This window comes from Leptosomus discolor, chromosome 2 (genome assembly GCF_034619465.1).
Source record: "Leptosomus discolor isolate bLepDis1 chromosome 2, bLepDis1.hap2, whole genome shotgun sequence".
In the NCBI taxonomy this organism is placed as follows: domain Eukaryota; kingdom Metazoa; phylum Chordata; class Aves; order Leptosomiformes; family Leptosomidae; genus Leptosomus; species Leptosomus discolor.
This window is the reverse complement of record NC_141392.1, coordinates 108,015,141-108,039,723: the sequence shown is the minus strand read 5'-3', so window position 1 is coordinate 108,039,723 and position 24,583 is coordinate 108,015,141.

The following is a 24,583-nucleotide window of genomic DNA, read 5'->3' as shown; positions in this document are numbered from 1 at the left end:
TTTAGTTTGTGCCTATTGCATCTTGTCCTTTCACTGAGCATCACTGACAGGAGCCTGGCTTTTTATGAATCTTTATGATTCAATATGTATATACCCCCCCAAGTCTTCTCCAGACTGAAGAGTTCCAGCTCTCTCAGCCCCTCATTGTGTCTGAGATGCTCTGGTCCCTTAATCATCTTTATGGCTCTTTGCTGGACTTGCTCCAGTATGCCCATGTCTCTCTTGCACTAGGGAGCCCAGGACTAGACATAGTACTCCAGGTGTGTCTCACCAGTGCTGAGTAGAGGGGAAGGATCACCTCCCTCAACCTGCTGGTAACACTTTTCTTCAGCCCAGGAGGCTGCTAGCCTTCCTTGCTGCAAGTGTGTGTTGCTGGCTCGTGGTCAACTTGATGTCCAACAAGACCCCAAGGGACCTTTCTGACAAGTTGCTGTCCGTTCTCTGGCCCCCCTGTTGCTACCAATGCATGAAATTATTCCTACCCAGGTACAGGACCTTGCATTTCTTTTTGTTGCACTTTATGTTGGTCCCTTTTGCCTGCCTGTTGAGATCACTCTAAATGGCAGCACAGCAAACATATTTTAATGTGTACTTGCATACACTTTTGCTAGGGTAGTAAAAAAAAAAAAAAAAAACACCATGATAAATGACAGAATTCCTCTTACTGTGAAAAAAACTTGCAATCTAAATGGACAAAATGTACTGAAGGTAGGTAAAGAGGACTATCTTCAGAGAGAAGAGTAACTGAAGCACAGAATTTAACTAATCATCCTAAAGGAAGGTTAAAAAGGAAGTCTATGGTAAAGGATCTACATAAGATTCCCTAGTCCACTGAAATAACCAGAAGATCATTTCTACCTCCTAAATACCTCAAACTAAACCTACCATGCAGATAATGCTGTGCAATGTGCAACACTGCAAAATCAGTGAAGTAGACCTCAGTTACACAGAAATTAAAAAAAATTATCGGAGACACAAAACATTATTGGTTCTTTTGTAAAAATGGAAAATTAATTAGCGCAGCGATCATGAACGTACTTCCTACAATTATTTTCAATATTTGAAATCCAAACAGAGCTCAAAAGCTAAATCCTGAATCTCTCCTTCATATACAGCAAGCAGTAGTTTCTGTGAACTATTACACAAACAGCTTTTAAGGTTCAAAATAAAACCCGTGCTTACAAAAACTTCAATTTCCTCTCTGAGGTCAAGTTAATATATTAACCTGTATCTCAGTCCATTATTGTTTAAAAAACAATCAGAGTAAAATTTGTCAGGTATTTTCAGGCATTTTAACTGCCCTTGCAAAATCTCTGATACTGGACGTATCAAAACCACAATACATACTATTCCTCACTGTGCTGTAACACTTATATAACACTGGAAAATATTTGTCTCATCTGAATTCTGTATGCAAAGCATATATATCCAATATTATTTAAATAACAGCACGAATGTCCAGATGATAGTTATTACTTACATGTACTTACAGAAAAAAGATATTATGAAATGGTTATTTATTCACTGTTTCTAATCTTTCAACTATTACATGAGGATGACCTTCTTCAGGTTTAAAAAGTCTCCTATGCCACAAACATTATTTTTTAATCCTTGTATCCAAACTGTTCAGAAGCACATTTCTTATCAACTGAACACATGCACTAACGGCACAGAATTTTATATTTTATTATGTATACACATGCTTCATCAGTATGCCAAAATCAAATGTCCAAGATTGTTTTGCACCTGAACTAGTATCCCTCATAGTTTGTATACACCCACACAGTAGATATGAATGTATCTTATATTTCTATACATATCAGAGAATTTCTTCTTGTATGACTAAAACCAAAAAACCTCTCAGAAGAATGCAGTATGGTTTTTAAATATATATTTGCAATATATAATATATAATAGTAAAGAAATGCTATGTTGTACTATGGTGCACTACAAAAAGAATTTGTGGAAATTATAAGGTTCTTGTTTTCCATAAGCTTGTAGACCAAAAGGCTGCAGCTGACATGCTTATCAGAAACAAGCTTTGCTCTGCTGTTGCCAGTTAAAACCTAAAGACACTTCAGCCTCTTTGCAATATATTTTAGTCAGGTATTATCTGGTGGGACATTTCCATTCCTTCTTAAAAAAGACAAATGCCCAACAGAAGTTTAATAACTTAATAACAAGAACTTTAATAACAGAAATCCAAACTTTGCAGCTGCAGGGTTTCTGCTGGGCACCTTCCCTTGCCTTCGGGCAAGAGCAATGCCTCCAGCCACCAATCCCTGCACCTCGAGAAGGTAAGAGACCAGGATGCACAGAGCAAATCAAAGACGTGAGCTGTTTACAACTGGGGGAACTGCCTGCAGGCCATGATGAAATATTTCAATTATTTTTGGAGACATTCAGTGCGACTCAGTTACACTACAGTTTACAAGCTGAGGAGTCAGTCAAGTTACATCACATGCCTGAAGAAGTAAGAGGTGGCTGTGTTTAAGTAGTAGAAGTAACAAAATAGGAGACTAAAGAAAAGAAAATAAGCCAAGCAAAGGCAGGGTGAAATGAGATGCACTTTTGCACATTCCCTCACCTGAAGTCAAGCTACTGTGTTCAGCCATCTGTTGTTACAAAGGCACACCCTGCTACCAGGCCCCACACATAAGAGAGGTAGAAGACAGCAGAGTAAAAGAAGGACAGAATTCACATCACTGTTTGGTCTCGTCAATCAGCATAATTAATCTAGCTCTGCAACTGCCCCTGATAAAGATAAGGTACCTAAAATTATTTTGCTGAAGTAACAGGAGCCCAGGAAATGAAACCAATTTTAATCTGAATGACAGCCCACTGCAGTCAAAATGTATTTGGTTATCTCACAGCAAAAGCCACCAGAATCTCTAGAAGGTGTCAGTAGCCACAGGAAAAGTAGGATATCCAGAATCTTGAAGACCCTGTACATATAAAAATGTTTTGCAGTAGATAGTGAAACTTACATTAACCAGGAGAAAAAAAAAAATAACCTTATTCTGTGCTGAAATATGTCTCTGTCTTATTACAATCTTTATCTCTCTGAATGAAGTTCTCCAGTAGATAGAATCCCAGTTTCTAATCTGACTGAGTCAATGACTCAGTCTGTGACCTTGGGCTAATCACTTGACCTTCCTCTGAATCAGTCAAGCCGGTTGGAAAATTGGGTGAAAACATCATGTTGCTGAAAATCAGATTCTGTACCTAAAATGAGTTTTTCTTTAGAAAAAAAATAAACTGCAGAGAAGAAAATAAATTATTATTTATCCTGAACTCCAGGTTAGAAGGCCAAACCAATAATTTCCAGTGTTCTTTCTGTAATGATACAGTGCTTGCCCTATAAATACCATGACTCTGTGTAAGATTATCCATATAAACAAATTCTGTTCAGTTACTTTGTAAGCAAAGTTTATTCATATGCATGCAAGTTTTTTAGGAGTTCTACCAGTTCAACCTTTCAGCATTAAAAAATCAGTGTTGTCAATGTCTGAAACATCCTTGCAGAAGGAGTGAGAAAAGTTGAAGATCATTAAAACTTATTGACAGCAAGGTTCCAAACAAATTCAAATGAGAGGTTCAAAATGAGGTTCAAACAAGAACAAAGAGTTTCTCAAAAATCACTGAAACCAGAAAAAAAAATAACTCCCCCAAAAATTTATTTTAATGTGAATATTAAAGGCTTGGAAAATAATATTCATTTAGTTGTTATCAATTATTGAACTTTCTCATTGAAAAAAAAACCAGATTTTTAACATAGGCTGTTCCAAATATGCCCTGAAAGTTTACTATTTTAGTTTGTGAATGGAGAATCTAATGTAAACTGATTTTATTATGCGTATGTTGTCTGAGATAACAATAATTAAGTAGAGAGGTATAAATATAGTCATAGAAAGCAAATAATATTTCAAATACTCATAGCAGACTGTAAAATGGACTGTTCTAGCCAAAAATATCTCTTGATCTTTTATTTTGCTGCCTTCATCTGTCATATTTTTTTCTTTCATTTTGCAGTAACAAAAAGTGGAGACACTGAAATTTTCAGCAAATAAACAAAACAGTATAGTTTTGAAAACTCAAATATGAAATGTGTAATACCACCAGAACAGGAAGACTTATTTTTATATTGTGGGCCTGAACTGAAACACTTCAACTTCTGACAGTTTAATTTCTGACTGTATGACAGTTAAATGCATTTCCAGTTCCTTTATACTAGCATGAGTGAAGACCTTTGTCTAGATTAACTCTACTTGTTCAAAACAAATACAAGTCACTAAGATCTACAATAAAAATATAGGAGGGTTGTCACCAGGGAAAGAAAAAGAAAAAGAAGAAGAAGAAGAAAAAGAAAAAGAAAAAGAAAAAGAAAAAGAAAAAGAAAAAGAAAAAGAAAAAGAAAAAGAAAAAGAAAAAGAAAAAGAAAAAGAAAAAGAAAAAGAAAAAGAAAAAGGAAAAGGAAAAGAAAAAAAAAAGAAAAAGAAAAAGAAAAAGAAAAAGAAAAAGAAAAAGAAAAAGAAAAAGGAAAAGAAAAAAAAAAGAAAAAGAAAAAAGAAAAGAAAAAGAAAAAGAAAAAGAAAAAGAAAAAGAAAAAGAAAAAGAAAAAGAAAAAGAAAAAGAAAAAGAAAAAGAAAAAGGAAAAGGAAAAGAAAAAAAAAAGAAAAATAAAAAGAAAAAGAAAAAGAAAAAGAAAAAGAAAAAGAAAAAGAAAAAGAAAAAGGAAAAGAAAAAAAAAAGAAAAAGAAAAAAGAAAAGAAAAAGAAAAAGAAAAAGAAAAAGAAAAAGAAAAAGGAAAAGGAAAAGAAAAAAAAGAAAAAGAAAAAAGAAAAGAAAAAGAAAAAGAAAAAGAAAAAGAAAAAGAAAAAGAAAAAGAAAAAGAAAAAGAAAAAGGAAAAGGAAAAGAAAAAAAAAAGAAAAAGAAAAAAGAAAAGAAAAAGAAAAAGAAAAAGAAAAAGAAAAAGAAAAAGAAAAAGAAAAAGAAAAAGGAAAAGGAAAAGAAAAAAAAAAGAAAAAGAAAAAAGAAAAGAAAAAGAAAAAGAAAAAGAAAAAGAAAAAGAAAAAGAAAAAGAAAAAGAAAAAGAAAAAGAAAAAGAAAAAGAAAAAGAAAAAGAAAAAGAAAAAGAAAAAGAAAAAGAAAAAGAAAAAGGAAAAGGAAAAGAAAAAAAAAGAAAAAGAAAAAGAAAAAGAAAAAGAAAAAGAAAAAGAAAAAGAAAAAGAAAAAGAAAAAGAAAAAGAAAAAGAAAAAGAAAAAGAAAAAGAAAAAGAAAAAGAAAAAGAAAAAGAAAAAGAAAAAGAAAAAAGGAAAACAAAAAAAAAGAGAAAGAGAAAATTGCTCCTGTAGAAATGGTCAACATTTTCAATTTGCTTTGAATACACAGGATTGTTGAAAGCAAAACACGTGAAATTTTTAGAAGACAAACCACTACCAACAACATGAGCAGACATCCTTATACTCCTGGCTAACTGATACTAGAGTTCCTTATACATCCAGAAGTTTACTTATGCTCTTGTTCAAGAGTAAGTTTCTGCTTTCCCTGAAGTTAATGAGTTCAATCACTATGATATTAGAAGAACCATATCCACCTCTCCTCCCATGAGCTTCACAGGACAGGACTAGAAGTGTGAACGTTCAACAGTCTCTCCAATAGTTTGGTTTACAGTTTTAAAATTAATCTTTTTCAAGAAGTAGTTTGTTGATCTAATGTATAATTTGAAGTATTGGCCACTCTTACTGAGATTTATTGACTGTAGCAGTCTAATATTTACAAAGGGTTTGCCTCCCTCAATAATAATCTCTTACTTTAGGTAATAAATCTCTATGTTGGTCTCCTAACAAGTCAATATCTCGTTATTAAACATATATAAAGTAGTTTGAACCATATATATTTCTACTACCTTCATTTGCCAGCTAAGCAGCTGATCCTGCCCTGATTATATAAAGTGGAAAAACTATGATCTTTTAATTTTTTTTTAAAATACTTTGACTTTCATTATAAGTAGAAATTATTTACAACTTGTCTTGCCCTTTATGCAATATAAAATGGAGCTGTATTTAACACCAAGGAGCAAAAATTCTTTAATGTACTCACAGTCCTTTAGCAACTGAATACTGTTTCTTCTCAGAAATGTTGATTTTGTACATGTAAAACAATAAAACATTACTTTCCTCCTTCCTTTTACATTAAAAATTGGTGATTACATCTCGATTAAATTTCTATAATTTTATTCCATCTCTCAGATATAGTCATAGGAGACTAATAAACAGAAAAATGTAAGTCTGACCCCAAGTGACCAAAACCAATTCCAATCACTTAAATGCCTCAAGGCACCTAAAAGATGTCATATGTGTGACTTTTAAAAGTTGAAAAGCTTTGTGAGTTTTCTCACCAGTGATTGCTCACCGAACATGCACACAATTCTGTGTGTCTGCATGTGCTGAGGAGTTATGTATCTATCTAGGTCATGCTCTCTGTTTTGATGTTAGGGGGAAAAAAACGGAAAAGAAAATTTTGGCTTATCTGCACAAAAGATAAATCTAATAAATGTCTCCCTCAAATCACAACCATGGGGGGAATAGTGCCTCTGGTGTCACTGCTGAGAACTACACTGTCCTAGCCTGCTCAACAGGTATTTTCTTGTCCGCTTTCTTTTCACTTCAGCTCAGGCTGTGCTCTCTTCTAGCCTTGATCTGATTTAGGAAACATGCTATTTGCATGTATCTCAGTTTCTGGAGCTGCTGCACATACATAAGACTACTATTCATTGGCTAGGCTGGGCCCCAAGGCACAAGTGTCACTAGAAGACCCATCATTGTCTTGTTCCTCACCCTTTCTTCCAGGTGCTATCTGCAGAGAGAGAAGCAGCCCCTAGTCCCTGTGCTATCTTGTGTACATGACTTGTGTGGCTTGGTATTTCTCAGAAACTGACAAGGTTTAATTTAAAAAAAAAGAAAAAAGAAAAAAAAAGATTAATATATTCGCAACTAATTATGAAAACTGACAGATTAAGCTGCTCATGCTCAGGGAGTATGAGAGCAATCATGATTACAGAAAATATATCATTTGATATAATTATTTTGGGGAATACCATCAGCCCCTAAGGTCTCCACAAGTATTTGATATTCCATATAAATAGTTTTTCTTGCAAGCCATGTTTTGTCCTGTGCTTCAGGAAGGTATTCAATGATGCACATATCTTCAGGTAGGTAAGTTGTCTCACCAGATTTAAATGAGACTTTGCATATGTTCAAATTCACTTTACAGACTCAGACAACTGTTTAGATAGTCAAGTATTTTGAGGAACTCTTGATAAAAATAAACTAAAATGGAAGAGTGAAATCAATATACTTAATCCAGCTGAATACGGCAGAAATAACAGTTTATTCTCCAAGAAACAGAAAAACATGTCTGTAGATTTTCATTGTTGTCATATCTGCCATTCTGCCATAAATCCATGAACATCAGTTAGTATTTCACTGTTCAAAAGTTAGGTCATGGAGCAGCTTTTATTGATGTTACTTTTGTTTATTATTGTAATTTATCTTTCACCGGAGAAGGCTGTTGTTATCAGCAAGTCACTTGGATGCCAGTTGAAGATGATCAAAAGCAAAGCTTGAATTATGTTGATGACAGAGAAAATAACTTGAGAGTCAGAAGCCATGCTTATCATCATTTACAGGAGGAAGCATTCATCTTCAAATTGTCGGGTCAGTCTGTACACTGTGATTATTCCTCAGTTTCTCATTGATGGTGAAGTCTGGGGGACAATCCTTAAGCAATTTTTTCAACACTTGCAAGTCCTGTTGTTTCCACCAGGAAGCAATGATCTAGTGTTTATCAATTCACTTTTATCGTTGTTCGAGTGAACTAGAGCCCACCTAGGCTTGTGGTCTTTGGCACACACCAGACTCCAGCCAGTGCCGAATTGTCAGCATGTGTCTTCAGTGACCATGACCCTGTGAACAAATCCTAGCTCCTGACCCAAGGCACCTGAAGAAAAAAGTTCCAAAATTTCTATAACCCTTATCTTCAAGATCTCAGTTGATCCCCATACTTAGGGGACCAAAACACTGATTTAACCACAGTGAGAAAGACAATATAAAATCACTTTGTTCCTCTGACACTAAGAATTTTTCTGTATTAACAAGTTGGTGCAGACTTCTGTGAACTTGGTCTAATATTGCAGAATGGTCTCCCAGGGAAATTAAGGACCATCAGATTCCTCACTACCCTTCCCTCAAGATACACTCTGTGCTCTGCTTCCTCGACTATGCTAGCTGAAACCTATTATTCCTCTGGATATCTTTCAAACTAAGCCACACCACTCTGCTCACACTTTCCCCCAAGGAGAAGACAAGAGGGCAAACACAAGACAGATGTTAGTTCTTCTGTTTAATTCAGTACACAGATACATTAAGAGTGTGGTATAAGAATACCACAAGTATTACAGACTACACAGTTACTAATGAGTCTTATTTTACGGTACCTAAAAAAAACTGGTTTAAGAAGTGCTCCACAGAATAATATCATACCACTTATCCATGTCTTTCACTCAGTGACTCAAAAAGTCCAGGAAATAAAGTAATTGGAAGTGAGAGAACAGAAGTTTCATATTCTCTGTATCAATTTAAAAGCTATTGGGAAGTTCATGCATTTTCAGATTATGTCAGGGTGTCATTTGTCTTTGTTTAGCACCAACTCTCCAGTAAGCTTGTCTTTTCGCCATATAAATGGGTCTGATGCTGTATTAGCACAGGGGACTAAACAGAAGCAGCTGTGTAGTAGTACCTATGCATTTAAAAGCATAACCCTATTTCAGCTCATGTCAAATGAACTTTCCCACTATCAAAACTGGAACAGGGTCTGACCATAACAGATAGCTATATTCCAACTTGTAGTGAGTAGAAATAAATCTACAGCAATGCCATTATCAATACATTTTGCTCTGAGTTTACACTGTTGTCTATGAAAGCAGAGTTTTGTTCTGCTTATCCTCTGGTTTAGTTCACTTACAGTAGTGAAAAGCATGGTTAAAGAATTTTATACAATCAGGATCACTGAAAGGAAGGTACATTTCAAATATTTAACTGCTTTCACATGCAGGTTTTCTTTCTTAAGTTGTTGTGATAATATTTGTTTCCTGAGGTGGAAGATGTAATTAACAATTAAACAATTGATGATTAAATAACCTGCAGACGACCTTGTAGAAATGGAAGATTTTTTTTCTTTGTTTCTTTCATTTTTCTGGGCATCTTTTTTTGCTAATCATAGTGAAAGGAAGAGGAAGTACACATTAGACCTTTCAACTATGAATGTGGAATTCACCTTTTGGTTTTGGGGCCTATTCTCATTTAGTGCAAATGTGAAAATCCTAGTGACACTCGCCTGAGTTCTACACCTGTATGGACAGTAGGGTAGACTTTTTGCATTACTGAATATATACGAGACCCGGCCCAGCACAGTTATAAAGAGCTAGAAGTTTCATTAATAGAAATCTAACATCAAAAGGACAAAATTATGATTTTTGTATTGGAGTTTTCATCAATAAAATTTATGTTTGAACTTGCTGAAAAGCTCATTCCCTTCAGCCAACCAGTGTCAGCATTAGTAACAGTAATGTTTATATGGGACAGACTTGCCATAATTACAAATTATCTTATTTACAGTAGTGTCCAGAAGTTACCTTGTTATATAAGTTACAAATTATGCCAATTATTCATCACTTGCTTATAATAACTTCCTGACACACAATACAAATTTGCTCGCAAAAAAATATGGTTTCTTTTCTACCCCACCTCTCCACATTTCATCAAGAAGGTGACGTGATTGTGGATAATGGTTATGGGTCCCAACTTTTACAGCTTCAAAGTGACATGACAAGGGGCAAAGGGCACAAACTGGAGCACAGGAAGTTCCACCTCAACATGAGGAAAAACTTCTTTACATTGAGAGTGACAGAGCACTGGAACGGGCTGCCCAGGGAGATACTCAAAACCCGCCTGGATGCAGTTCTGTGCAACCTGCTCTAAGTGAACCTGTTTTAGCAGGGGGGGTTGGACTAGATGATCTCCAGAGGTGCGTTCCAACCCCTACCAGTTTGTGATTCTGTGATTCTGTTTATACTATAAGTAAAGCAGGGAATTAGAGCTGGTTTTTGCCAGCCTATAAAATTTTCACATTATTATTTCAGCACTGACTAATGCCATTCTGAGAAATGCAGATTTTCCAGTACACTGAAAACTGCTGCTCCCAACAGAGTTTTGCACTTATATTGGAAAAAGAATGTATGCCACTGACTAGTGTACATGTTTCTCATTCCCTGAAACAGTGCAGTGGTCCAGCTGAACCTCATAATATCTACCCTAAATGAATTACATTACTTCAACAGTTGCTGTGGATTGAGTGGAATTCAGGGAGTTTCCCAGGAGGCTGAGTTTGTGAGCAGATGTTTCTGACTTGCTGTGTACCAGTGTCTTCCATAAGGACAGAAAGAAGAGGCAAGGACTAGTAGCTGTCCTAATATTGGGGCATACACGTTGCAAATAAGTAAAACAGCACCAAAACCCAAGGAACCATAATGTTTCTACTCTTCTAACAGCAATGACATTTCCACTGAAACCAAGAGGAGGAACTACGGAACAAAATAGAAGAATAAGGGTGGCCACCAGTTCCTACAATGTGCACAACCACTTTTGCCTCAGGACATATCTCTTCTCATACATAAGTAATTCAGCTAACTGCTGAGATAACATATAATGCTCACGCACCATGCAAATAAATAGCAGAATTTCTCCACTACTAAACTGGAATTATAGAACCAGATATGGAACAGTATTTTTTACTAATTTTACAAGTTTTACTCTGTGATGGCTGGTTTTCCTGCTAAACCCAGAGGTCTTACTTCCAGTCCACCAAAAATTCTGCATAGCTGTACTATAGACTCCTTGCAGGCAACTGTGGTTTACAGATTTTGAAGACAGTTTGTGAAAATATCTCTCAATATTTACTCAAGAATATTTTAACTCCAAGGTCTAAGGGTACTGCGCTGTCTCCAAAAATAAAATCTTTTAGATTTTAATGGTGATGAGGTGTACACATTTGATGGATAAGCTGTAAAAATACAAAGAATGTAGGATAAATATGAAAGCACAAAGCAGCATACATTTATAAAACAGCACTAAAGGTGAAGAGGTAGGGCCTAAAACAAAGATGTGGAGTACTATTAAGTGTCTGAATAGTCACATGGCATGACCACTTACTGAAAGGTCCCAAAAGAATACTGCTTCATTAAAAATCAGACCATACCTCTGTGAAGTATGACTCTGTGGCACCAGTTGTGCACACGGTTAAACGGATGTATGACATGAATGCGCTACCTATCTAGGACATCCAGTAGCAAAAGAACAAATAAAACTCTTGTCCTGAGCCAGAGTAATTTGTTTTTAATATATGACAGTGTTCCTTTCTCACTTCTGCTTCACAGAAGATGTGAGTTCTGTCTAATAATATAGTGTATGCAAATAAAGCGATACAGGGAAAAAAAAAAAAACAAAAAAACCTGTCAAAGCAAAATCAGTATGTTTGAAAATTGTGCCAAAACCGAATTTTATTTTTATTTCTTATTTTATATTTACTTTTAAAATTTAGTTTTACATTTACTTTTATTTAGTTACCATGAATTATTGAAATAAATTTGGCACAAATACATTTGTCCAAAAGACCTTTTTAGAAAAAGAGATGGTATGTTATGGTCTGATCCAAAGACACTGAGTACACTGGCAAAACATCATTTCATTTTGGGGACACAGGATCAGACCTTTGGTGAGTAGAAGAAAGAAATCTTATCTATTAAAGATGATGTACTGCAGAGTAATTACATGTTCCTGTAAATGATCCAATAATTATACCATGTAACTCCAAAAATAGATCACTTGCAGTTTCAGATCCAACAATAAAACCCTTCTTCAAAAGCAAGAAGTAACCACAAATATATCCCATACTTTCATAATACTGATTGCGTTGTCGTTAATCTTGCAATATGTATTTATGTTGTCACCACAACTGAGCAGGTTCTGTAAGAAAATTTCAAGGAATATTCCTTCACAGTTTATTAAAATATATTCTACCATGTTTAGTCCTTTCTATTTTGTAACTTACATATTCAACTTCCTGAGTAATAATCTTAATATGAGTAGAACTTTCATTACTAGCTCTTGTCACAACTTTGCGTTTTAAATGAATATGCTCCATTGTAATAACAGATACATGTTCTAGAAGTGGGTTGAATTGCTGAATTCTGAGGACAAAATAAATTTAAATCAATATACTATTTCAAATGTTAATAAGGCCATTTAGTTACTGAAACTGTTGAGATAATTTTGAAAATGGATTGGTTTATGCGTTTACAAGAAACACACAGGCTTAACTTCTACTAACTAAGCTTTATTATAGTCTCCAGCACAGGATGACCACATCTGAACTACTTTTGGAAAAAGTCTTCAAACTGAATTAATTCCAAAACTGTACTTGGAATGCATTTGGAGAGTGCTAGCTGACTCATACTAAAACCCTTTAAATAATTTAACCATTAAACAGTTGAATCATTTGAATAGTTTAACAATTTAAATGAACAAGTTCCAGTAGCTCCTGATGGTGTTTAATTTACCTGAACAGAGACTTAAGGTTCACAAACCTGCATTCACAAATGATGACCAAGGAGCAATACTGTGAGTTACCATAGCCTGTTTGGGAAGTGTCAAATGCAGTTTAAAATAGTTAGAAGTGCTGAATGAATGTGCTAACACTTCACAAGCTAAAAAGTTATATTGAAAGGAAGATACAGAAGAACTCTGATTAAATATTCACATACAAAATTATACTGGCCACCCTACATGTGGAAGAAAGGATGATCTCCTAAGAGATCTGAATTGCAGACAATCTAAACATTGCTTTATTTGACTGCATGATAACTAATCCAAGTTATCATGGATTTAGAATCTGATATTAGACTGTGGCTTCCCAAATTATATTAGAAAACAACGAAACTAGAGGGAAAATACTCTTATTCACCCTGTCAAACACCTATCAGTCTCTCCCAGTCTTTACTCCTAAATGGAAACACATTGAGAGAAGATTGCTTTAATTTCCAAAACAGAAGTTACCACAGCTGCATTTCATTCCAGCATAAGAAAAGTATGGAAATGAAAGGTTAAAATTTGGATCTATGTGGATGTATCAAGAACAATGACAAAGTCTGAAACAAGTGAAATGCATGTGTATGCACTGAACGTCCCATCCGAGGGTGATTATTGCTGATCACCGCATTCAGCAGCTTGACCTACTTACTGATATACTGCTGTGCTATAAACGTGTTAAAAGATAAATCCTTGTCACCACCTGTGTTTCTGAATGTTTCAGAGGACAACTGCTCAGGGCTACAGCACACAAATACCTTATTAATCACTAAAAAACCTGCATGAGAAATCCTGAAGAAAGGAAAACAACAAGCCCATGAAATGTCACGACTGATAACTGTGTAGGCTGTACAGCCTCTCAGAAATCAAAGATATTACACTGTTTCTAGATGGCCTGCAATGAACCAAAGGCCTGGTGCACACATCCAGAAGAAATTCTTGACAGGAACACAAATATCATAGAATCATAGAATACCAGGTTGGAAGGGGCTTCAAGGATCATACGGTTCAACCGTTCAAGGTAAAAATATAGTAAAAAATACATTATTGGGAGGGGGAGAAATGTGAAAAACCACATCAGTATAGGCAAGGAGCTAAGCACTTTGGTGGGTGAGCAATGCTAACAAACGAAAAATAAGAGACTTCTTACCAGAGAATATTATTTTCCCTACAGGGCAAGTAATGGCTGGCAGGCAGTAACTGATTCTTTTTTATTTATTTTTGTTTTCTGAGCAGTATCTGTTTTCTACTTCTGATTTCCCAAAGTAAAGCAGCTGTTTGAAACTCAATCAGAGATGTGGATAGAATAAAATCTCTTCCCAATGTGGGATGCAAATAATCTTTGGAAGATTTTCAATTTTGCTCCACAGCCTTTAAAAAACTCAGGTTACTTGAGTCATCTTCAGCCCTGTGGGTTTTTTTCTGAGACAACAGTGAGGTATTGTATGCAGTAAAATGAATCTATCTCCTTAGATCCTTCTCTTACTCCTTTACCCTATTTGTAAACACAGATAGCAAACAGTGTCCATCCTTGTCCATACAAGGTTAATGTATTAATGAGAAGAAATTTGAGGTTCATTATTCCTATCATCACTTTTTTCCCAGTTCCCCCATTTTTGTTCCTGGACTTCCTGAATCTACAGGGACAAAGATAAACATAAAGTTGGTCGAAGGGGAGACTTCGGCAGTTGCAATAAGAGTTTTAGAGACTTGTATCTCTGTAACATATATTATATTTGTCTGACTGTGTTATTGAATGCTATACACAAGACTTCATCTAGAACTTATTGATAAATCAGAATTGTAGAAGCAGGATTAAGTAGCACTGCCATGCTACACAAACATCAAATTTGCTCTTGGTTCATTGTAATCTTCAAAACGGATTCCAATATTTGCAGACTTGTTAATATGAGTAAATGAAAAACAGAAGTGGACTTCAAGAAAAGTATTGATGTGTTATCAATAAAGTACTATTGTATGAGATTGTAACAATCGAACAGTTATTTTAAAACTCTGTTTGATCAAAGGCAAACTTGAAAAATATGAGAAAATAACAGCTCATGATGACCAGAGTTTGTAGGTAGGATTAGACTCATTTTACTTCAGGCATTTGTATCTTAGCTAATTATTTGATGGAGATAAATGTTTTTAGCATGCAATTCACCTGACACATCTTAGGCATCTCCTTTAGGATACATAAATACATACCTGTCCATTGCCCATAAAGACAGTCTAAGTTATCTAGGTATCTAACATCAACTTAATCTGACTAAATGTGGGTAGTTCAAGAAGCCAGAAAGATCCTACCTTATGTATCTGTGAATAAAAACTACTTAATGAGATTATAAAAACCTTTGCATTCAAAACTTTTCTTGCAATTTCTGTAGTGATTTCAGCATCTTAGTGTAATTTACATTAATACTTTTATTTTCTCAGCTGAGAGATCTGTATAAAGAGGTAAATCCTGACTTCTTTTTTCCCAGGGAAAAAAAAAAACTTTTTCAATTGAGAAAATGAACATTCAATATTTGTCTGTCTTCCAAAGAACTGCAAAATCTCAGGCTGACTAGCCATCCATAATGAACTATAAGCTAATTTATCAACCTGTGAGAAGTCATTATACTAGCAAACAATCAGAAAAAAATTAATGGCAAAGTGGAATTAACCGAAAAAACCCACCAGTTTTGGTATAGACATTTTTTGTTTTGTTTTGTGCAGATTTCATTAATATTCTCTTGAAGTACATTTGTTCTAACACAGTTGGCTGTGATTCTGCCTCAAAACAATATTTTACATTAATGGTAATGTACACTGCAATGGTGGCAATACAAGAGTTGATATTATTTTTATGATGCCTTCATTAGGTTATCTCGTGCATTGACATCAGTATGGAAATCAAAAGCAGCAAAATAATGTTGATTGGCTGCTTTATATGAATGTCATGCTGCACTTATGCAGAGGAACATTAATGTCAATGCCGAAGCCACATTGCATATAATATCAATATTGATGTTCCTGTGCGCCTTGTTTCTTATTCATGTTGCAAATGGCATGTTCAGAAAAAATAAAATACTATTTACAGTGTAGCCATAATGACTAAAAAGAAAATAATAATGATGCGAGCATAAGTAACACAACTGTAACCATGGTAACATTGCAGAGTGAATAATTCACAACAAATAACATACTTGATAAAGTCAGCCTCCTTTTGCTGCGGTGGAATGTCTGCTAGCAGATTGCGATTTTCTCTTCAAATGTACTTCTAACTCAGAAGTACCTGGCACATACATGAATATTTTTTTATGTGATCCTCAATATCTTAAAATTAAGTTGCTTTGATAGCTGTGGCTGGAGAGAAAACTATTTTTTATGCTGCCTGATCAGATGAGCATCTATTCCCAGAAATTTAGTCCAAGTTCCATTAAATTCAGCAGAAAGATATCTATTATATTTAATTGGAACTGGATCAATAAGGAGGAGAGTTTGAATGTATCTGTTTATGATGAATGATTTTTGCTTACAGATTTAAATAACCAGCCATAGAACTATGGACTTTCTATTCAGGAAAGAACTTTGGTTTTGTCTGGATATAGACAAGAAGGAAATGATCTAATTCTTAGAGATAGTCAGGAAATATCTTTTCAACACATCTCTGAATCCAAAAGCTAAATGTGAAGTGGATTGGGAATGGTGTGGTCAAAAATCTACTAGCTGCTGTAGGCCTAGCATGCATGATTAAAACACACAAGCTTCAGTGGCAAACAGCACACCAGGAGCAGTGAAGTTAGCGTCATATTCAGCTGTCTTTAAATCCCTAGCCCAGGCAGGTGTTCATTTACAGCTGGATCAGGTCAGGTAGTGGGGTTTACAGCACTAGTTCACTGCAAAGTCCTTGTTCGCATCTGTGGACCTTAGCCAGAAGGCTCAAACACTCCACTATCATGCTATCCCGCCTTCTTTAATCTGGAGTCCCTCATGGCCTGCGTGCAACCTCAAACGAAACAGTAATAAGGCCAACTCAGAGAGACAAACTACTGCCCAGTAAAGGTCAGATGAAGTTTTGCCCTGGTTTCACCATCTGTGTCTTTTTACCCTTCCATCCTTTCTCCTTCCTCACATGCCCATACATCCACTTTATCTCATGTCTTCTGCTGGAAACAGGACAAAGGATTGTGCTTCACTGGATACCAGTGGGAGAATCTCACTGGATATTTTGCTCCAGCACATGCCAGCGACTTTAAAGATACAATGTGACCTCAATAAAAAATAATTTGTCATGTGATAAGATTTTGTACAATTCCTTTTGCAATCAGAAATCAGCTCTTTTCCAGTACTGCGTAAAGACAACCTCAGAAAGGTCTACGCTGTTTTATTTTACTGTTAGTGGAAAAAGTTTACTTGTTACAAGCCTGAAATAGTGGGAAATATTTTCTGACAGACAGTTTCAAACTTCAGATGCTGTTAATTTGCTGAAATCACATCTTGCTTAGGTGACAATCTTGAATCAGAGACACATTAATAGAAATAAAAGACTTGTACTTTAGATGTATGAAAATTTCAACAGGTATATTGAATTTGGGGATTTCTGAGTTTCTTGTTTGCTTACTTGTTTTCAACTTTCATGAAGAGATTTACATTTTTTTTCTCCCCTAAAAGGAATATTAAGTTTTCTTTGAAAACGATTTTCAGTTGTCCATTGAATAATCCATCACTTAATTCCAAATTCCAACTTATGTCGTATAGCCTTATGAATCATTCTGTGTGCTTATTTAAAATATAATTTTAATGAGTCTTATTCTGCACTGAAGTATGTTCTGAAATGCAACTACATATGAAAAGATTCTTTTTGAAGGCAGAATAACACTACTGTTGTATATGTCCCCAAAAAATTCTGGGCAACCACAAATTTAGCCCTGGTTACGATCAATGTTTTGTATTATTTATGGAGCTTTTTCAAAATCACCCAAGATACTTACAAGCACAACCTAAATACCCCCTGTAGTTCAAGCCAGAAAGTCATTTTAGTCACACTTCATTTTTAAATACTCAAGTCACAAAGCAAATGATCCTATGAGTAAGAGGACAGACACAGACTCATTTTAGTGATGTTCAGTGACAGAAGAAGAAGCAGCAGGCACAAACTGAAAGACAGAAAATTCTACCTGAACAAAATAAACTCTCTTTTTACTGTAAAAGTTGTTGAACACTAGGACAGATTGCCCAAAGAGATTGTAGAATCTATATCCTTGGAGATATTCAAAACCCACATGGACAAATTCCTGAGCAATCTGCCCTAGATGACCCTGCCTGGAGGAGAAGGGTTGGCCTAGATAATCTCCAAAGATCCTTTCCAACCTCAACTGTTCTTTGCTTTTGTGATTCTGTGGCTAAAAGAATGTTTGTTAATGCATGAACAGCATGGCTAACTTGCAGTTCCTTCTAGCAGTTTGGCAGTTCTTAGTATTATTACATACCCTACTTTTCTCTTTTTTAGTTTGTAGAATTAACAACACTAGAAGAAAAATATCATGCAAGATGTTTTTTTAATAGTCACCGTCCAAGCAAATGCTTCCCACTTACAGAAGGATTAGCTGGACCTCTTAGGAGAGTTTGTATAATGCAACAGTTAGAGTTCAGAGTTAATAAACTTATACAAATTCCAGCCACAAGTGCATATTCATTAAATGAGATAAATGGAAAACTTTTAAAAATTCAAAGTCTTAAAGGACTTTGACCCAGTGACCCCCAATTTAGATCATGGTAGACCCAGCAGAAAAAAAAAAAAAAAAAAAAAAAAAAAAAAAGTGGGTTTTTTGCTGTACATCATTATTGTCATCCCTAAAAACTTCAGCTGACTTTTGTTTGAGCCTGAATTTGTTGGAGGCTTGCACCAGCTGTCCCATCACTTTGTGTATGACATAAGGATTATAGTAATGTGCCTTACCAATGGAAGTATATCACAGAGTCACAGAGTCATAGAATCACAACATGGTTTAGGTTGGAAGGGACCTTAAAGATCGTCTAGTTCCAACTCCCTGCCATGAGCAGGGACACCTTCCACTAAACCAGGTTGCTCAAAGCCCCATTCAACCTGGCCTTGAACACTGCCAGGGATGGATCATCCACAGCTTCCTTAGGCAACCTGTTCCAGTGTCTCACCACCCTCACAGGAAAGAATTTTTTCCTAATATTTAATCCAAATCTACCCTCTTTCAGTTTAAAGCCATTGCCCCTTGTCCTATCACTACATACCCTTCTAAAAAGTCCCTCATCAGCTTGTTTTTCTTTTTTTTTGCCCCTGCTTTAGTTACTGGAAGGCCACTATAAGGTCTCCATGGAGCCTTCTCTTCTCCAGGTTGAACAACACCAACTCTCTCAGCCTGTCCTCACAGGGGCGGTGCTCCAGCCCCCTGATCATCTTCTTGGCCCTCCTCTGGTCTCGCTCGAGCAGGTCCATGTCTTCCTTGTACTGGGGGCCCCAGAGCTGAACACAGTACTGCAGATGGGGTCTTACAAGAGTGGAGCAGAGGGGGAGAAGCACCTCACTCGACCTGCTGGCCTCTCTTCTTTTCATGCAGCCTGGGACGAGATTGGATTTCTGGGCTGACATTGGGAAGGGGTTCAGCTGCCAGCCAATGCACTTTTAAGCTCCTTTGATAGAACTGGCTTTGTGAGGATCATAAGAAAACACAATACATTCACAACTAGAACTAGACTAGAGTTTAAAGGACCTTTATGACTATTCCTCCTTTTACAAGGATAACACATCTGAGCTCTCAAGTTTGCAACTGTTCTGACCAGCAAACTGCTGCATCTATATGGAGGACAAAGAAAGCTCTGATAGATGGGGGATACCAGCTGTGCTAAATAAATCATAAAACTGGAGTCTGGGGAAGAGACAGAAGCAATGTTTCTAGCTATTTTTGGCTCTGCTTTTAATTAATCTACCACTTTACCTCATAAAGCACTTTGTAAAATTTTGTACTGACCACTGAATATCAACAGACAGATTTAATTTAACCAACATTTGAGATTTTCAATTTATTTTAATAAAAAAAGAGAGTCTGTTTACTGGTTACATTAGTGACTAAGCTCTTGGCTAGCTTAAGACTGTAAAAAATTGATTGACCTAAATTTCTTTCAAGATAGATTTTTCATTCTTTCCTTTTCTTACGTGCAAAAGGCATCAGAGAATTTTTCATTCGGAGGACTGAATAGTAGTTTATAATTAAATTAAATTTTCTGCAAATATATTATGCATTCTGTTGCTGCACCACATGAAATGACTGAATATCACCCACTGTGACAGAGCCTTCTTTTCTCAAGATAGCCTGGATTTCTGGTAACTAGGTAGCTAATTTTTTTTTAGAGGTAGATACCTAGGTTGAATAAAAGCTTACCAGAGCATTTCTTTGTGCTTTCAAAATGCTGTGCAAAAGTTCATTCATTTCTATTGCACTTGGGAACTATATTAACTAGTTTTCATAGTATGCAGCTCTCATTCTCAGGTGTCATTAGCACCAGTGTTACTGCTTCATTTTTATCTTCTTTTACAATAATGATAATAATGCTGAAGCTTACAAACATGGATTTACATTAGACATCAAATGAAAGCCCCCAGTGAGTGGATTAACATATCAGGACAGTTGGCTGATGCATTTCAAGCAGCCTCTGAATTATATATGGCCCCCAGTGCCCTTATCATTAGGCAAAAACGTACTTACAGTTCATTGAATGGGACAGGATAAGCAAAATAGGACAGCTTCACTGGATGATTGGTAGAAGGGTGTTATGCAGCTAGATGAAATGGATTGTTGATGACATTCTGTTTTAAAGTTCAATAAATTCATCCCCAGAGCATAGACTGGCGTTACAAAATAATGGATTACTCAGTTGGTGGACTGTCGTGGTTGTATTTAATATAGTAGAAGCCTTTATGAGATGGTCAATAGTCATAGATTTATACAGAAAGGGAAAATAGCCTTTCACTTAACGGGAAACACTTTGTCTACGCAGTATTTTGAAACAATCACAAACTTTCCTAGCCTGAATAGATTGCTGATCGCTGAAGATGTAGTTTACTGGTTCTCTTACAAAAGCAATGGAAATGTAGATCAATTAAAGCAAAACACTAGGCAGAAAGTTAAAGAGCATGGGCAAGAAATTTAAAACTCAACATACAGCTGTTTCGAGTCTGCTCATGCTACCTTAGGTAAGGTTGAATTTTCTTTTGTATTAAATCAGGAATTCAGTCTTTTTGTTCTGTATGACAAATATAGACAAATTTATCTTTCAGACCCAACATTCAACTTGTGGCACTTAGTCTTTTCATAGAGGATGAGTTCCCTGAGAACTAGCAAGATAAACTTTTCTAAAGCCATTACCTTCAGTTTATTCAAAGTATTGCTTGACGACTTTCTCTCTGCGATTCTAGTTCTGTTATGAAGGCTTTTTTTTTATATATATAAAGACATATTTAAACAAGTGGAATTAAAATAATGATGCATATTCCCATCTTTAAAAGTAAAATCCCAACAGTGTAATTGTTATGAAACCAAGCATTTTAAATTCAGGAAATTCAGTATAATTGCACACAAAAAACATCCAAACATGTATCAGCAAGAAACACAGACTGTAGGTATTATAGCAGTTTTAACACTGTCTTGTGGGACAGGAAGTTAAACGTAGAAGGAAAAAAGGAAGGTAAAAATCTAAAAATAATCTAAAGAGCTATGAGTTATATTATTTCTTCATGGTGAAGCTACAGAGGAAAGATTGTGTAAGTATCTGTATACCTGGATGGTTTTGCTTTTTATATGAATATTCTAGATTTTACCATGTCAAGTTTGTGGATAAGTCCTTTAATTATAGAAAACTTTCTTTTATTATATAAAAATATATATATTATTTTATTGTATAAAACATCATTTTACAATTCCTAGCCTAAGACTACTCATATACATTTATGTCAGTAAGGAGAGATAATATATTTTATTAAGGAAACCAATACACCTATAAAAATGAAAAAGCACATACAAATATAAATAGGCTCTTAGTAACACTAGATCGTCAGCAAGACTTCTATGTCCAAAAACTTGTTTTCCCCAGTAAAATTATTCTGTTAGAAACTGTTATTTCTTAACAAAACTTAACTTCCTATACTCTTAAACAAAAATTACCTCAATAATATTATTACCATATATTTGCTATTCCTGTCCTGAAAGAAAATAATTGCATTTATGACAATCATTGAACTTCAAAGTCACATTCAGCAAACCTAAAACTCATCAAACATAAAATACCAAGTATTTCGTTAACATAGGCAAAATCTTGGCTTCTGCTGATGAAACTGGGGCAAGAAAAGATACAGTAAGTAATGGCATCACTGCTGATAATCAAAGGACCTGACTCTTATGTTCTCATAGAAGACATATAGCACTGACTAGAACCCCATCTCCAGCTGCATGTTCTGCTGTATTTTCAAACATGACACATGAGAAATACTAGCAAAATTCGCATGAATACTAACAACAGATTTCGAGTATATTTTTTTCCATATTTGAGCACAGAGGGAAAATTAATCTTTATTTTACATTAATGTTTTTCTTCACTATTTTTCTTCCTCCTGTTTTCCCTTTGTTAAGAGAGTGAAGAGAAAATGAAGTACTGACCAGTGGCTTTCACAGACTTCACCAAAGATGATCAGTCAGCCACTAAGTAGGCTGATAAGCAAGGAGAAAGAAAGGCAGTGCTATTGTCACTGTTTTTCTCTAATAGTTCAAGAAGTGTTTCAATAAACTACTTGTGGTATTGCTTGTTGCTCATAGAGTCTGCACCTTGTACTTTTGGGTTGCTGCAGACAAAAAGAAGGGGAGGAAATTAAGCTCAAAACAGAACCCTAGGCCTCCTAATGTTTCTTGATTGTAGCAGCTTAATTTTATGATTCCCCAGCATCTGCCAAATCATCATGTGATTAGGTTGTTGCTACTGCCAGAAAGGAAGGAATCTTAGATTGATTCTTTGGACAAAAGAGGCAATTGTCTTTGGCATTAGAGTTGTAGGGGTAGCAAAATGGATGAGATTTTACTGCCTGCTTCATGTTAGGCATAGCCCTGGGTAGCCCAATGAGATTCTGTTGCTGCAAACACCAACAGGATAAAGTAAGTGCAGCAACTGCTAAGGATGGAGAGGAAGGTGCTCTACTGAACCAAAGCAGTAGTACTATTCTTTGTCCTTACCTCTTGCAGCTGGGACAGCAAGCCCTATATAAATGATGATTCTTCTGGTTCTCCTGCTAGCTTTGTCCTTTGTCTCTTCACACAACAGTAGCAGCTACATCCTGGACTAGTCCTCAGCCTTGAAGTGACAAAATTAACATTTGCCTACACTTTTCTCTACCTGATTTAGGTAGGCTGGACCATGTGGATGAATGAGACATATTGTGCATCTGCCTCTACCTATCAGGTTGATGAAAGTGTAAACGAACTTCTAAACACTGATAAAATGGAGAATGATGATATGATCAGTATGTGCTAATTTTCATAAGAGATGCATGCATTGTGATGCCATAGCTGCAGTTGCACATACAGGATAAAGTTTCAGGACATAAAAATCTGTAGCCACATGACACAGAGAGCCAAAAAGGCAGAATATCAGCCTGACATTTTCATGGTTACTGAAAAAACAATTGAGGGCTTCATTTAAATTTAGGTGAACTTAAGGTTCATTTATTTTTGCCAGGTGGTTAATCTTGTGCCTTGTCTGTTCCAGTTGGATCATCAGTTTGCAGTCCCATTTTCTTCCTCTTCAGTACTGCCTCCTTCATATTTCCTCATTCTCAAAAAGCTGTTGGTTTTGTTCACATGTTTAGGACCTTCTATAACACCAGCTTGATTCCTGACTCATTCACTTCCAACAGCCAGCCAAAGCTGGATCCCGATTCAGTGACAGATACCAGGAGCCATCCACATTGAAAACCATGTCCCTCACAGTCGTGTTCTGCAGACCCTCTTCACTATAGACATACCCGGACCAGAGTGATCCACTCAGACTGCTAACAGAAATGGCTGTGTGAAGAACTATTGTTGCGAAGTCACAGAAGAATGATCACTACAAGGCCATGAAAGTATGTCACAGACTTGAAAAAGCATAGGGTCAACAGGAAGGTGGGAACGGCTCTCTACACTCAGGCTATTTCTGTATGAAATTGAAAAAAGGCACAGGTTTAGTCACTGTCACAGTCATCCATACTGTTTCAAATTAACACATTCCCTGACACACTCTTGGTCCTTTCTTCCTGAAAGGGTCTAGCAAGATAGCACAACCCAGCAACTGTTCCCAGTAACCAATATGAATAAGAGCTCTTTGTGTTTTGGAGCAAAAAGAATTTAATTCTATGGCTATGAGCCACACTGTGACACCTGCCCTGAGGACCGGATAGTGAGCCCTGATTAACTTAATTCATGAAGAAGATTGGTTGTACCTCAGGTTTCCCCAGCACATGTCTAACATCAAAGAAGTTTTTCAGGGTCTTGGAGTGCTAAGGAACACCCTTCAATGCAAAAGCAGATAGACCTCTGTACCTTAGCATGGAACCACAGCTGCAACACATGTCCCCACAACGACTCTCCTTTCTGACCTCCACCATTCTCATTTCATATCTCTGCATAATTCAGTAAAATTTGCACACTTTATCTTATAAACTTTAATTTCCTATTCTATTCTGTTCTATTCTGTTCTATTCTGTTCTAAAACTAAAGATGCAGCTACTGAATCATAGAATGGTTTGGGTTGGAAGATACTTTAAAGATTGTCTAGTTCCAACCCCACTGCAATGGGCAGGGACACCTCCCACTAGATCAGGTTGCTCAAGGCTCC